Source organism: Rattus norvegicus, chromosome 12, assembly GCF_036323735.1.
Source record: "Rattus norvegicus strain BN/NHsdMcwi chromosome 12, GRCr8, whole genome shotgun sequence".
Classification (NCBI taxonomy): Eukaryota; Metazoa; Chordata; class Mammalia; order Rodentia; family Muridae; genus Rattus; species Rattus norvegicus.
Window position 1 is genome coordinate 48,371,511 of NC_086030.1, and position 12,211 is coordinate 48,383,721.

Here is a 12,211-nt window from a genome sequence, read left to right on the forward strand (position 1 = left end):
CGTTAGACCAATGAGGATTCCACCTCGTCCATGCTGGGTAACTTTAGGCAAGTTAACGTCTCTAATTCTCCATGTCTTCACTTTTATAGCCGGATTTTGGGAAGTCTTTTTATGGCCACGGAGTTGCTGAAAGAATTTATGACATCTCTGTAACCATCAGGCATCCAGTGCCTGCCGTATTCAGCTGGGTAGCTTCTGTTTCCAAAGGCGTGGTCCATTCTCTGTGTCTCTTAGTTCTCTCTCAAGCAGTCTGCACCCATTCTCCCTGACACACTCAGCCCTCACAGTCTATGCCCTTGCGTAATTAAGTATTAAGGATCATAACAAAAGCAACTGATTTTTCCACATCACCATATGCTTTCAGCGTAGTAGCAAAGCTTCCCAGATATGAAGTACTGAGCCCCTCCCGTTAGCTTAGAGGCAAAACACAGCCCACTCTCCTTACGGTTGAGTCACAGCAGAGACAGCAATAGGTGTGTCAGCAGTATGTGTGTCACAGCCAGAGACTGAGCACTGCCAAGGAGGGGCTGCTATCATAGTCACAGATAAAGGAACGGAGCCCGGGCTGGAGAGGTGCTCTGCCATCAAGAGCACTTCCTGCTTTTTCGGAGGACTCTTGGTTCCTGGCACCAAAGGGGTCCTCTCACAACCCGCTGGAACTCCAGGTCGGGGCTAGCTCAGTCTCTTCTGACCTACGAGGGCACTGCATGCAGGTGGTGTAATTACATACACAGATGCATACATGTAAAATAAACACACCAATCTTTAAAAATAGAGCATTGAAGAGGGTGAAAACTTGCTGAGCACGCTGTTTGGTTCTGGTAGACCTTGATTTACACAGCACATAATTTACACAGACACAGGCACACACACACTGCTTGATTTTTATTTTACTTTATTTTTGGGACAGAGTCTCTCTACATATCCCTGGATGTCCTGGAACTGGGTATGTACACCAGTCTGGCCTGGAACTACAGACAGAGATCCACCTGCCTCAGCCTCCTCAGTGCTGGGACCAAAGGCATGTGCCTTCTGTTTTGAGGTGGCAGTTTAACCTATTCATTCAACAGGAATTCAGGGGCTCTAACACTGAACGCCAACCACTGATTCCTGGACATTTTTGAGGCTAAAACAAAGTGAGAACTTATTCCCCTACAAACTGTACAGATGTCTTGCGTTGGGAAATAAATGTCCCAACCTCTCAGTTAGCCCAGTTCCGTGAACCCAGTTTCCGTAGATCTTGGTATTTCAAAGCTTGATATTTCTGAAGGGGCTTTGACTAGTAATGTGATAAATTTATACTCAAGATTAGGAAACTGAAGGTCAACGAACTGGTCCCTGGCTCACTTCATTTGAGAGTAATAGGGCTGGGACTGGAATCCGCGTACTCATATGGAGGGACTTGAGCCAGGGAGTCTTTAAAGCCTCACCTGAGGAAAGGAGTCTTTAGCTTTCTCTGGTAGGTGCGGTCCAGCCCAAGGGTTGCCACCCAGCCCTTGATAGCATGGGAGAGGGAGAGCGTGGGTGAGAGGCTTGAGCCAACCCTGATGGAGGCGGGGCTTCTAAGAACTTGGGCGGGGCTTACGGCTTAAGTATGTTCAGGACCGTGGGCAGGGATTGGAATACTGCAAATAGGATGATAATAGGTTCCCCGGGGCTTCAGGAAATCAGAGCGGGGATTTGCCGCACTGACCTGGAGGGGAGCTAGGTTTGGGGGGACTCGGTGGGCAGTTAGTTGCGCTCCTCAGGGCCATGGGTGGAGTTTAAGAACGCCCGCTCCGGTTCTAAAGAACTGGGTGGGGCTCGAAGGAGCCCGTGGGCGTGGCCACCGGGCCATTCAAGTGCCCCGGAAAGCGGGCGTGTGCTTCGAGCCTCCTTGCGTCTCCCCACGCCACCAGAGGGGGCGCTCTAAGGAGCACCCGGCACCTAACCCGGACCTTCCGGAAGTGGGCGTGGCGAAGCGCGGTTCGGCGGCTCTGATTGGGCGTGGCGCGGCGCGGGGGCGGGGCCCCGCGAAGCGGCCTGGGCAGCAGCGGCCGCGCCCCTCCCCCGCGCGGCGCTCAGTGCCAGGCGGGAGGCGGCAGCGGTTGGAAGGCTTCGCGGGGCTTTGCAGCTGGGACTTCGGCGGCGCCTCAGGCACCCGGGCTCTGGTGAGCGGCGCGCGCTCAGGCGGGGCGGCTCGGGAGCGAGCTGGGGCGGGCGGGCCTCCGGGTCCCGCGTGTGAAGCTCGGGGCTGACAGGAGCCGGCGGCGCCGAGTGCGCGGGGCGCACGCGCGCGCCCGGGCGCTGCGGCCGGGGAATGGTCGTCTGCGGGCAGCCGTGGGCCGGGCAGCCGTGAGGCGGTGTCTGCGGGCTGCTAGAGGCCGCGGCCGAGCGCTCACATGGGACTGGGTGCGCGGGGCCGGGTGTGCGGGGCGCGTCCGGGCGGGGCTCCGCCTGGCTCCTGGTGCATGGCCTCCTGGACCCTGAAGACCTGGGGCGGGGGCGGACTGCAGCGGCGTGGCCTGAAGGAGGAACACTGTAGGGAGTCCGGGTGCGGAACCTAGTGACCCGCGGGGCAGGTGGGGCTCAGCCGCGCCGAGATGGCTAGGATGACATCAGAGGTAGAGGGTGGGGACGCCTAGCCCAGCTCTGCCGCCGGTCCCCTGGCGGGCGTTCGCACGGCAGCCCTATCTCCAGTGATGTGAATGCGCTGGGGGAAGTGGCCGGCTGCAGGGCTTGCTGAGAAGAAAGGGGCTTCCTCCCGGAGGGAGGTGCCGGCCCCGACGTCCTTTTTTGGGAGTGTTCAAAGGGCTTTTTTTTTTTTTTTCTTTTGCATGCTGGAAAAGGAAATGCAGGCTTTCGCTCCGTCGTGGTTTAGAATCACATCCTATATTTGGCCTTCATGTAGCCTGCCCTTGTTTTGTGGTGTCAGAACGGCTTGCTCTACACATTTCGGTCGTGGGATTCAGAGGGAGAAGCAAATTGCAAGTTGTTCGTCTCTCCCAGGGTTGCTTCCTGTAAGCATTTGAAAAGAATTGACCGCAGAGCGTGCTTATACACAGGGCCACATATGTTTAGTTTTGGAAATGGTTGGCACAAAATATTGTACCCCTGCCCCGCGGCTTTCCTCACTGGGATTATATTCTAAAACAGTACTCGAGAGGCTCTTAGTCACCCTATATAATAATGCGTCTCATTGTCCTTGTCTGGCAGAACCCTGACACTAGGGCCTGCTAGCAGAGGCAAGAACATGATTAAGTACAAGCAGTTGCTTCCTGCCGCCGGCTCAGTTGTGAAGGCAAATTGTAGTTCGTATTCCTGTCTCAGAGCAGCTGAAGACAGCACTTGATTCTGCATATGTTAGAGAACACTGACCTGGGGAGACTTGGCAGCGTGTTTCACACTCAGTAATGTTTGGATAGACGGCCTGGCGTTAAACATCGGATCTAGGAGGTTACATATTGTACTGGCTAGTTTTCTGTCGGCTTGACACAAGCTGGAGTCATCAGAGAGAAGGAAGCCTCAATAGAGAAAATGTCCCCATAAGATGGGATTGTAGGAAGGCCTGTGGGGCATTTTCTTAATTAGTGATTCATGGGGGAGGGCCCAGCCCACTGTGCTGGTAGTACTGGGTTCTATAAGAAAACAGGCTGAGCAAGCCATTGGGGAGCAAGCCAGTAAGCAGCACCCCTCTGTGGCCTCTGCATCAGCTCCTGCCTCCAGGTTCCCGCCCTGTTTTAGTTCCTGTCCTGACTTCCTTGGATGATCAACAGTGATGTGGAAGCGTGAGCTAAATAAACCCTTTCCTCCCTAAGCTGTGTTGGTCATGGTCTTATCACAGCAATAGTGACCAGAACTAAGACATATATATGAATAGAAAAAAAAAAAAGTCGTGGTAAAGCGGAATTGCCTTGTATCATAGCCCTAGAAGTGCCCTGTTGTTTGGTGGTTGACAGTCACACAGACTCAATGTGAAGGTCAGAGACATACTTCCTTAAGAAATTGGGCCGGTTGTGGTGGCGCACACCGGTAGGATTTGCTGAAGGAGGCAGAGGCAGGAGGATCACAAGTTCGAGGCCAGCCTGGGTTACACATTTTTGGAGTTGGGGATTTAGCTCAGTGGTAGAGCACTTGCCTAGTGCAAGGCCCTGGGCTCGGTCCCCAGCTCCGAAAAAAAAAAAAATGGAACATGCTTTCTGTGTGTGTGTGTGTGTGTGTGTGTGTGTGTGTGTGTGGTGGTTATGTGCATACAAGTGTACCCTTGCTGGCCAGAGACATGGGATTTCCTGGAGCTGGAACAGCAGTGTGAGCCACCCACAGGGTTGGAGGACTGAACCTGGGTTTTCTGGAAGGGCAGCAAGTGTCTTTGTTTTTTTGTTTTTTTTTTTTAAGATTTATTTATTTATTTAATGTATATGAGTACACTGTCACTGCTTCAGACACACCAGAAGCGGGCATCAGATCCCATTACAGATGGTTGTGAGCCACCATGTGGTTGCTGGGAATTGAACTCAGGACCTCTGGAAGAGCAGTCAGTGCTCTTAACCACTGAGCCATCTCTCCAGCCCCCAGCAAGTGCTCTTATCTTAACCTTAGCCTCATCTTCCCAGTCTCTGAGTGTCACGAATGTATTTAACCTAACCATCCTGGAGAAACGTTGCTGCAGAGCATTAAAGTTCGCACGGTTACTTGTTGTTTCACGGTTCGCTGTCTGACTAGACCATGCTGATCAGTGTTTGTGTCTGTGCATGAATTAGGATTAGATTCAGGATTGTTAAATGCCATTTTTTAAACATTATTTCTGGGATCCACTCCAGCTGTGAGGGGAGTTGCTCTAATGCTTCTGTGATCGGGCATTTGAGATGTTATTAGTCCCTTAGCTAAGTAAGTGGGGACGTGGAAGGCTCAGTTGTTTGTGAGAGTGCACATCTTCATTTAGTATTTTGCAATGTCACAAACTGAAGCTTTAGGAACAGTGATTGAAGTGCCTGACCTCTCCTGGGGGTGGCATAGTGACTCATGCTGACCCATGTGGGAAAGGCTCCTGGGATAGTTTGTGTTCCATCGGATGGCTTCGCTGCTTCACAAGTTACCAAAACCCCTCCGTGCACTTGCCGGCGTCTTTTAAACTAGAGATGGCCTTCTGTATGAAAACATGGAATTCTTCATGAATATTTCAGCACGGCCTAGGACCTAGATGTTGAGTAATGGAATCTCTTGGGCTTTCGTTGCCCTAGTTGAGGTTCTGAAGTTCACGAACCAGATTCGCTACTATTTTAGCACCTGCTTAGTCCTCTGACAGCGCACAGTGAGGTCTTTTTTGTTTCATAGCAGCGGCTTTATTGACTCACATGTCATGCACTGTAACTCACATGAGGTGCACAGTTCATGAGGGTATCACAGAGCAGCGCAGCCATTAACCACTGAGCCCAGTGTAGAGCATTTCCCCACCCAGGTCGAGAAGCCCTCTGTGCACCACAGCCTCCCACCGGTGCTCTCCCTTCTCAGTGCTGGTCCACTGACCGCCTCTGTGGCTCTGACATCCTAGGGCAGACCACGGACCTGTGCAGTTCAGTAGGTGGTCTTCGCTCCTCACCTTATCAACATACTTTAAGATTTATGTATTCTGTAGTGTGTGTGGAATAATCTATGCTTGAACAATATTTCATCGTGTGAACACACCATGTTTTGTTTGTTCATTCGTGCTTGATGGGTATTTGGGTGTTTGCCTTTTGGGCTAGTTACTACACGTAAGTCGGCTGTGAGCATTCGTCATTGTGTGTATGAAAATGTATTTTCTTTCCTCTCGCGTGTTCACCCGAGAGTGCAATGGCTGGTTATCTGATAAGCCTGTATTAAACTCTTTGGAGGAACTGCCATGGTGATTTCCAGAGCAGCTGCAGCGCTGGGTGTTTTTACCCCACAATGAGTGAAGGCTGCAGTTTTTGTGTATCTTCACGGTGAACACTGTATTCCCTGCTTTTTGGTTCTAGCCAGCCTGTGAGTGGGGAGGAGTGCCCTGTGGGTCTGGCTTCTGTTGTGTACTGGTGATGGAAAGTGTTGTTTCAGGAGATCTGTGGGTGCTCGCCTGTCTTCTGTAGAGACCCCTCCATTTAGATGCTTCACCTGTTTTTAAAGTAAAGATGGTTTACTTTTTAAGAGTTATTTTTGTAAGCATCCTTTCAGTTATACAGTTTGCCATTCATGAGTTAGTTTCCTGATTGTGCCCATTGAAGTACAAAACTAAATTTTTGTAAGTAGCCGTTTCCCGCAAACTAGAAATTATTCACTTAGTCCTTAAGTCACATTTTTATATGTCTGTCTGGTTTGTTGTTTTCTTTCTTTCTTTCTTTCTTTCTTTCTTTCTTTCTTTCTTTCTTTCTTTCTTTCTTTCTTTCTTTCTTTCTTTCTTTTTTTCCTTATGTTTTGCAGCAGAATCTCTTTAGCCCAGGCTGGCCTCAACACCAATCCCCCTGCCTCAACTCCCAAATGCTCTGGCAGTTTAGTTATATAAGTTCAAAGCCAAATGTAAGAGGGTTGGGGAAAGAATTGAGTTAATCCCTGAGAGGGCTACTGAACAGAAAAAGGTTGCTTTTTAAAATCTTGTAGCTGCCCCTCCTTTAAAATACATTCAGATTTATTTTTGTTTCCTCTCGCGTATGTATGAATTATGTGTGCGCATGTGAATGGTGTGTGTACATGTATGCATGCGCGTGTGTATATTAACAGCAGACATACGCAGGCACATATGCCGCAGAGTTCCTGTGGAGGTCAGAAGACAACTCCCAGCTCTGTGTGGGTTCTGCAGCTCCAGCTCTCACGGGCAGTTTGTGCTGTGAACATCTTCAGCCACTGAGCTGTGTGTACTGCCAGCCCCAGACTTGTTAACGTGACCGTGGATGGAAATAGTTTCTCATGGCAACCTGCCTCGTCTTGCACTGTTGCTCCTGTGTCTTCTCTGGGCCGCTCCCTGAGCTGTCTGTCGGCTCTCAGGTCTCCTGAGGTGCCTGCTCATGCCTCACCTCTCCCGCTCTCTGGATCCTTCCTGTCCTATGGGAGGTTTGACTCCCTGACAACTCTTTCACACTGGTTGACATTGCTCCTGCCCTGGAATATCACAATTTATCACTGCTGTCTGCCACAGGGACCTAGGTCTGAATCTGAGCAGGCAGCAGAAAAGCTGTCTTTCCCGTGGAAACAGAAGGCCAGGGTGAGCCCCACAGAGGGTAGACTGAGGTTCTGTCTTCTTGTTCATAGCTTAGTCACCAGTGCCCACTGGGTGTTTCCTGTGTGAGTGCTAGCGGAGGTGATCCTGAAGACACTATGGCTCCTGATTGCTGACATCTTTATTACCTTTATAGAGAGAGCGTGAAGGGAGGGTAATTCCCCTCTGCCTCTCTGGCATCCCAGTCAGCTTCTTACTCCAAGCGTGCTCAGTTGTAAAACTGAAGTGAGACCTTTCCCCGAGGCCAGGCTTACTTGTCTGGGCTTCCTCCCTCTGACAGTCTCTTTCACCAGGGCCAACGGTTTGATATGATCGAGCCACTGGGCGCCTACAGGCTGGCCTTGGTGGCACAGGTCAGCGGTACTACCTGCCGGACTGGCGCTCAGAGGAGTGGGTAGAGCTGAGTCCCAAGGTGACATACTTGTTCTTGTTTGTTTTGAGATGGGGTCTCACGCTGTAGCCCTGGCTGTCCTGGAACTCAGTATGTAGATTAAGTTGGCCTGGGACTCACAGAGATTCCCCTGCCTCTGCCTTCTGAGTGCTGGGGTTAAAGGTGTCTTTTCACCCTCTGTGTCTCTCGCAGGACCTGACTGCAGTAGGTGTTCTTTAGCTATGATCATTTCTGGTCTAAGTGAAAACATCCCCTTACCGTCTTTCTGCAGAAGGGTTGTATCTTTCATTCACTGCAGCGGCAGGGTGGTAAAGGTGCCCACGGAAGCCCAAGGCATCCATTCATTCCACTCTGGAGCTGCAGTTACCTAGGGACTCTTAGAGCAGTAAGAGCACATGTGAGTCGTGTCTCCAGCCTCTGGCCTGAGCATTTTAGACACTGAATTCAAGTTCAGGCTCTGCAGAGGGAAGCATCTTTAACTTTAAGGGGCAGGTGATGAAACTGAGGCTGCAGTTTCATACCTATCTATCTGGAGATGCCTGTTCACACCGAGGCCACAGTTTCACATTGTTCTATCTGGAGATGCCTGTTCACACCGAGGCCACAGTTTCACATTGTTCTATCTGGAGATGCCTGTTCACACCGAGGCCACAGTTTCACATTGTTCTATCTGGAGATGCCTGTTCACACCGAGGCCACAGTTTCACATTGTTCTATCTGGAGATGCCTGTTCACACCGAGGCCACAGTTTCACATTGTTCTATCTGGAGATGCCTGTTCACACCGAGGCCACAGTTTCACATTGTTCTATCTGGAGATGCCTGTTCACACCGAGGCCACAGTTTCACATTGTTCTATCTGGAGATGCCTGTTCACACCGAGGCCACAGTTTCACATTGTTCTATCTGGAGATGCCTGTTCACACCGAGGCCACAGTTTCACATTGTTCTATCTGGAGATGCCTGTTCACACCGAGGCCACAGTTTCACATTGTTCTATCTGGAGATGCCTGTTCACACCGAGGCCACAGTTTCACATTGTTCTATCTGGAGATGCCTGTTCACACCGAGGCCACAGTTTCACATTGTTCTATCTGGAGATGCCTGTTCACACCGAGGCCACAGTTTCACATTGTTCTATCTGGAGATGCCTGTTCACACCGAGGCCACAGTTTCACATTGTTCTATCTGGAGATGCCTGTTCACACTGAGGCTGTGGTTTCACACCTATCTATCTGGAGATGCCTGTTCACACTGAGGCCTGGGTTTCATATTTCTCTATCTGAAGATGCCTGTTCATACTGAGGCCTGGGTTTCACACCTATCTATATGGAGATGCCTATTCAAACATGTGTGCATTGTCTCTACCTTATGCTTGTGTTCATCTGATCTGTTTGGCTGTCCATCTGTCTGTTCCAGGTATCCGGCTGGTCTCCTCAGAGCCAGGAAGGCTTGCTCTGGGGCACTCATGGAGCTCTGATATGGCTGACCACTGTAGAGATTCAGCCGCCTCTGGCCCTGGGCATGTGTACACAAAGATGTTAAAATGATAAAAAGGGCTGGGCATAGTGGCACATGTCTTTAATCCCAGCACTCGGGAGGCAGAGCCAGGTAGATCTCTGAATTTGAGGCCAGCCTGGTCTATATAGTGAGTTCTAGGATAGCCAGGGCTATGTGGAGAGACCCTATCTCAGAAAAGGGGGCCAAGTTGAGAAAGAAAAGAAAAAAGAAAAAAAAAAACCAATAAACATTAAGAGTTAAAAACTGTGAATGACATACCTTGCAGTATAAAGCCAGCTTTTAAGAAGTACATCCTCTTAGGGGTTGAAAGTCCTCGTTCTGGCTGCCTGGGAGGTGCCTCTGTAGATCGCTGTGAGTCCAGCTGCCAGCCTCAAGCTTCCTAGTGGCTTTGCTCTGGAGAAGACAGGCTGCTCTGCCTCTGGCTTTTCAGATGCCAGGGCTGTGCTCAGGGGAGCCTTCGCAGCACACTCACCCAAGAGCTGGAACTCAGCTGTGCCCCCACACCCCCGTTTCATTTGTAGTGTGAAGGTAAGATGGGCGTGAAGTACAGTACAGGCCCTTAAGTTAAAATCAGCTTCCTTTTTAGAATGTGACCCTGCCAGTTTTAGTGTCTGACCCAGTTCAATGTCTCCTTTCTTCTAACTTCCATCCTGGGCTTCTGCCAGACCTACAAACAGAGCAGCTATAGGGCTGTCACTGCAGATCCCCGCCTCAGGCCCTTCTCTCTCATATTCTCGCTGTGCCTGGATTAAAACACTGGTGGTCAGCTGTGTTCTCAGGACTCAGGGTGCTTGCTGGGTGCGTGTGGCAGTGTGACCAGTCTTGGAGGAGCTTTGCTGTAGACGTCACTTCCTAGTTGTGTTTGTGGCAGGGTCTTACTGTGTTGTCTAGGTTGGCCAGGAACTTGTTCTGTAGTCCAGGATGGCCCTTCACCTTCTGGAGTGCTGGGGTGGCAGGCATGTGTCTGGTCACATCTGGCTGATTTTCATTAATTAGTTAATGGTGCTGGAGGTTGAAGACAGAAAGTGTTAGTCATTTTTATTTTTTCAGCAAGATAAGCTGTGATCACATTTCATATTTTAAAGGCCTGTTAAAGATGAGTTTATCTTGTCTTGCTGGGGAAAAGGGCGCTTGTCTGGCTGAGTTTGGGTGGGAACAGCACTTGCTGCTGTTGCTGGAACAACTGACAACCACAGATTCCCACTGGGCTGCCAAGACGGCCTGCACGTGAGTGCAGTCACATGGTGGCTTGGTGGATGAGCCACTGTGAGTCCCCAGGTGCTGACTGCTGAGGGCCCCATCCCAGGAGGACAGAGCTGTAGTCATTCTGGGAGAAGCATGGTAGAGTGTTGAGGGGATTGGCGAGCTGTTTTCCCTTTTGGCACTGACAGGATTTAGAAGCAGCTCTTCTGAGGACGAAGGGTTAATCATTATTTGCTTACTTCACACAAGACACACTAAAATTCCTTTTCAGAACCGTCAGCATTCTTTCCCAGTTGAAGATTCTGATTCCTTTCATTCTTAGGGACTTAAAGAATCGAGGCTGATTTATTCATAAGAATGCACGCTGCCCCAGTGGCGTCTGGGCACTCACTTGTGAGTGAACTTGAGCTGTCGTCACCGTTAAGCAGAGAGATTTGTGTTAAAATTTATTTGTATTTTTAAATTTTTACTTTGTCTTTATTGCAGTGTCTATTTCAATATAACATGCAGTAAAAAAAAAATGAAGACTTTTTTTTCTCTTTTTTTTTTTTTTTTTTTTTCAGAGCTGGGAACCGAACCCAGGGCCTTGAGCTTGCTAGGCAAGCGCTCTACCACCGAGCTAAATCCCCAAACCCAAAAATGAAGACTTTATTAACGTTTATAATGCTTACAAAGAAAATAGATGCTAAAAGTAGTGTACCTCAGATTTAAGAAAAAGCTCTAATTAAACACTTGTAATACGTCTACATCCAAATTGTTATTTTTGGGCCAAACTTGAGATCATCTGGTCAATATTTATGCCTGCTGTTCATGTGCTGTATTTCTACACAGACTCTGATTTGGACTCTCAGGACATTTTCCTAACACAGCAGGAAACACACACATATGACCAATTGCATTAAAGGAAGGAGTGGAGCGGGGAGTGCCGAAGGCCTCCCCCAAGTGTGTGTACAGGCTTTTACCTTTAGGGCTGCAGAGATGGCTCAGCGGTTATGAGCACTGACTGCTCTTCCAGAGGTTCTGAGTTCAAATCCCAGCAACCACATGGTGGCTCACAACCATCTGTCATGGAATCTGATGGTGTGTCTCTTCTGGTGTGTCTGAAGACAGCGACAGTATATTCAGAGAAATAAAAAGTAGGGGGAAACTGGGGAGGGAGATAGCATTTGAAATGTAAATAAATAAAATAACTAGTAAAAAAAATAAAAAATTAAACATCTTTAAAAAAGACATTAGCTAGCTATGTCTGCAGAGACGGTTCCGTGGTTACCAGCACTGGCTGCTCTCGGAGAGTGGGTTTGATCCCCAGCGCCCACATGGCTGCTCACAGCTATCTCTAACTCCAGTTCCGGGGGACCCGAAGCAATTTCTGACCTCCAAGGGCACCAGGCAGGCATGTAGGACAGAGGTACACATGTTGACAAAATGCACATGCATGTAAAATAAAAATAAGGAAGTCTAACGATATTTCTAGAAATTTATTAAATAGGCAAGCTCTACAGAACTAGGAACAGAGCTACTTCAAGTGAAATTTCTGTATTAAAGAAAAAAAGGGCATACAGGCTTTGGGCGGTCTCTGTACATTTCTCACTAAAATTTCATCTCCATTAAGCAGAGGGATTTCAATTTTTATTTTAAAAAATGTGTGTGTGTGTGTGTGTGTGTGAGTGTGTGTGAATGTGTATGTGTGTTTTTGAGTATGTGTGTGTGTTTGTGTGTTGTGTGTGTGTATGTGTGTGTGTGCGTGTGCGTGCGCGCGCGCGCGTCCGTCCCTGGGAGTGTGTGTGTATGTAGGGGCATGTGCTTATGAGCTCACTGAAGATGACCTCCTGGAGCTGAGGACCAAACTTGGGGTTTATGAGAACAGTTTACAGGAGAGCCGCTGAGCTC

At 49.3% G+C, this 12,211-nt stretch overlaps 1 protein-coding gene across 1 annotated transcript in view; it reads left to right on the top strand.

Annotated features, from left to right (window-relative positions):
- Positions 1–2,062: 2,062 nt before the first annotated feature.
- Positions 2,063–12,211, top strand: part of Coro1c (coronin 1C) — a 72,146-nt gene continuing 61,997 nt past the window's right edge. The window contains exon 1 of the mRNA NM_001109327.3: positions 2,063–2,150. The gene's annotated coding sequence lies outside the window, so the exon portion shown is untranslated. The remainder of the gene's footprint in view (positions 2,151–12,211) is intronic.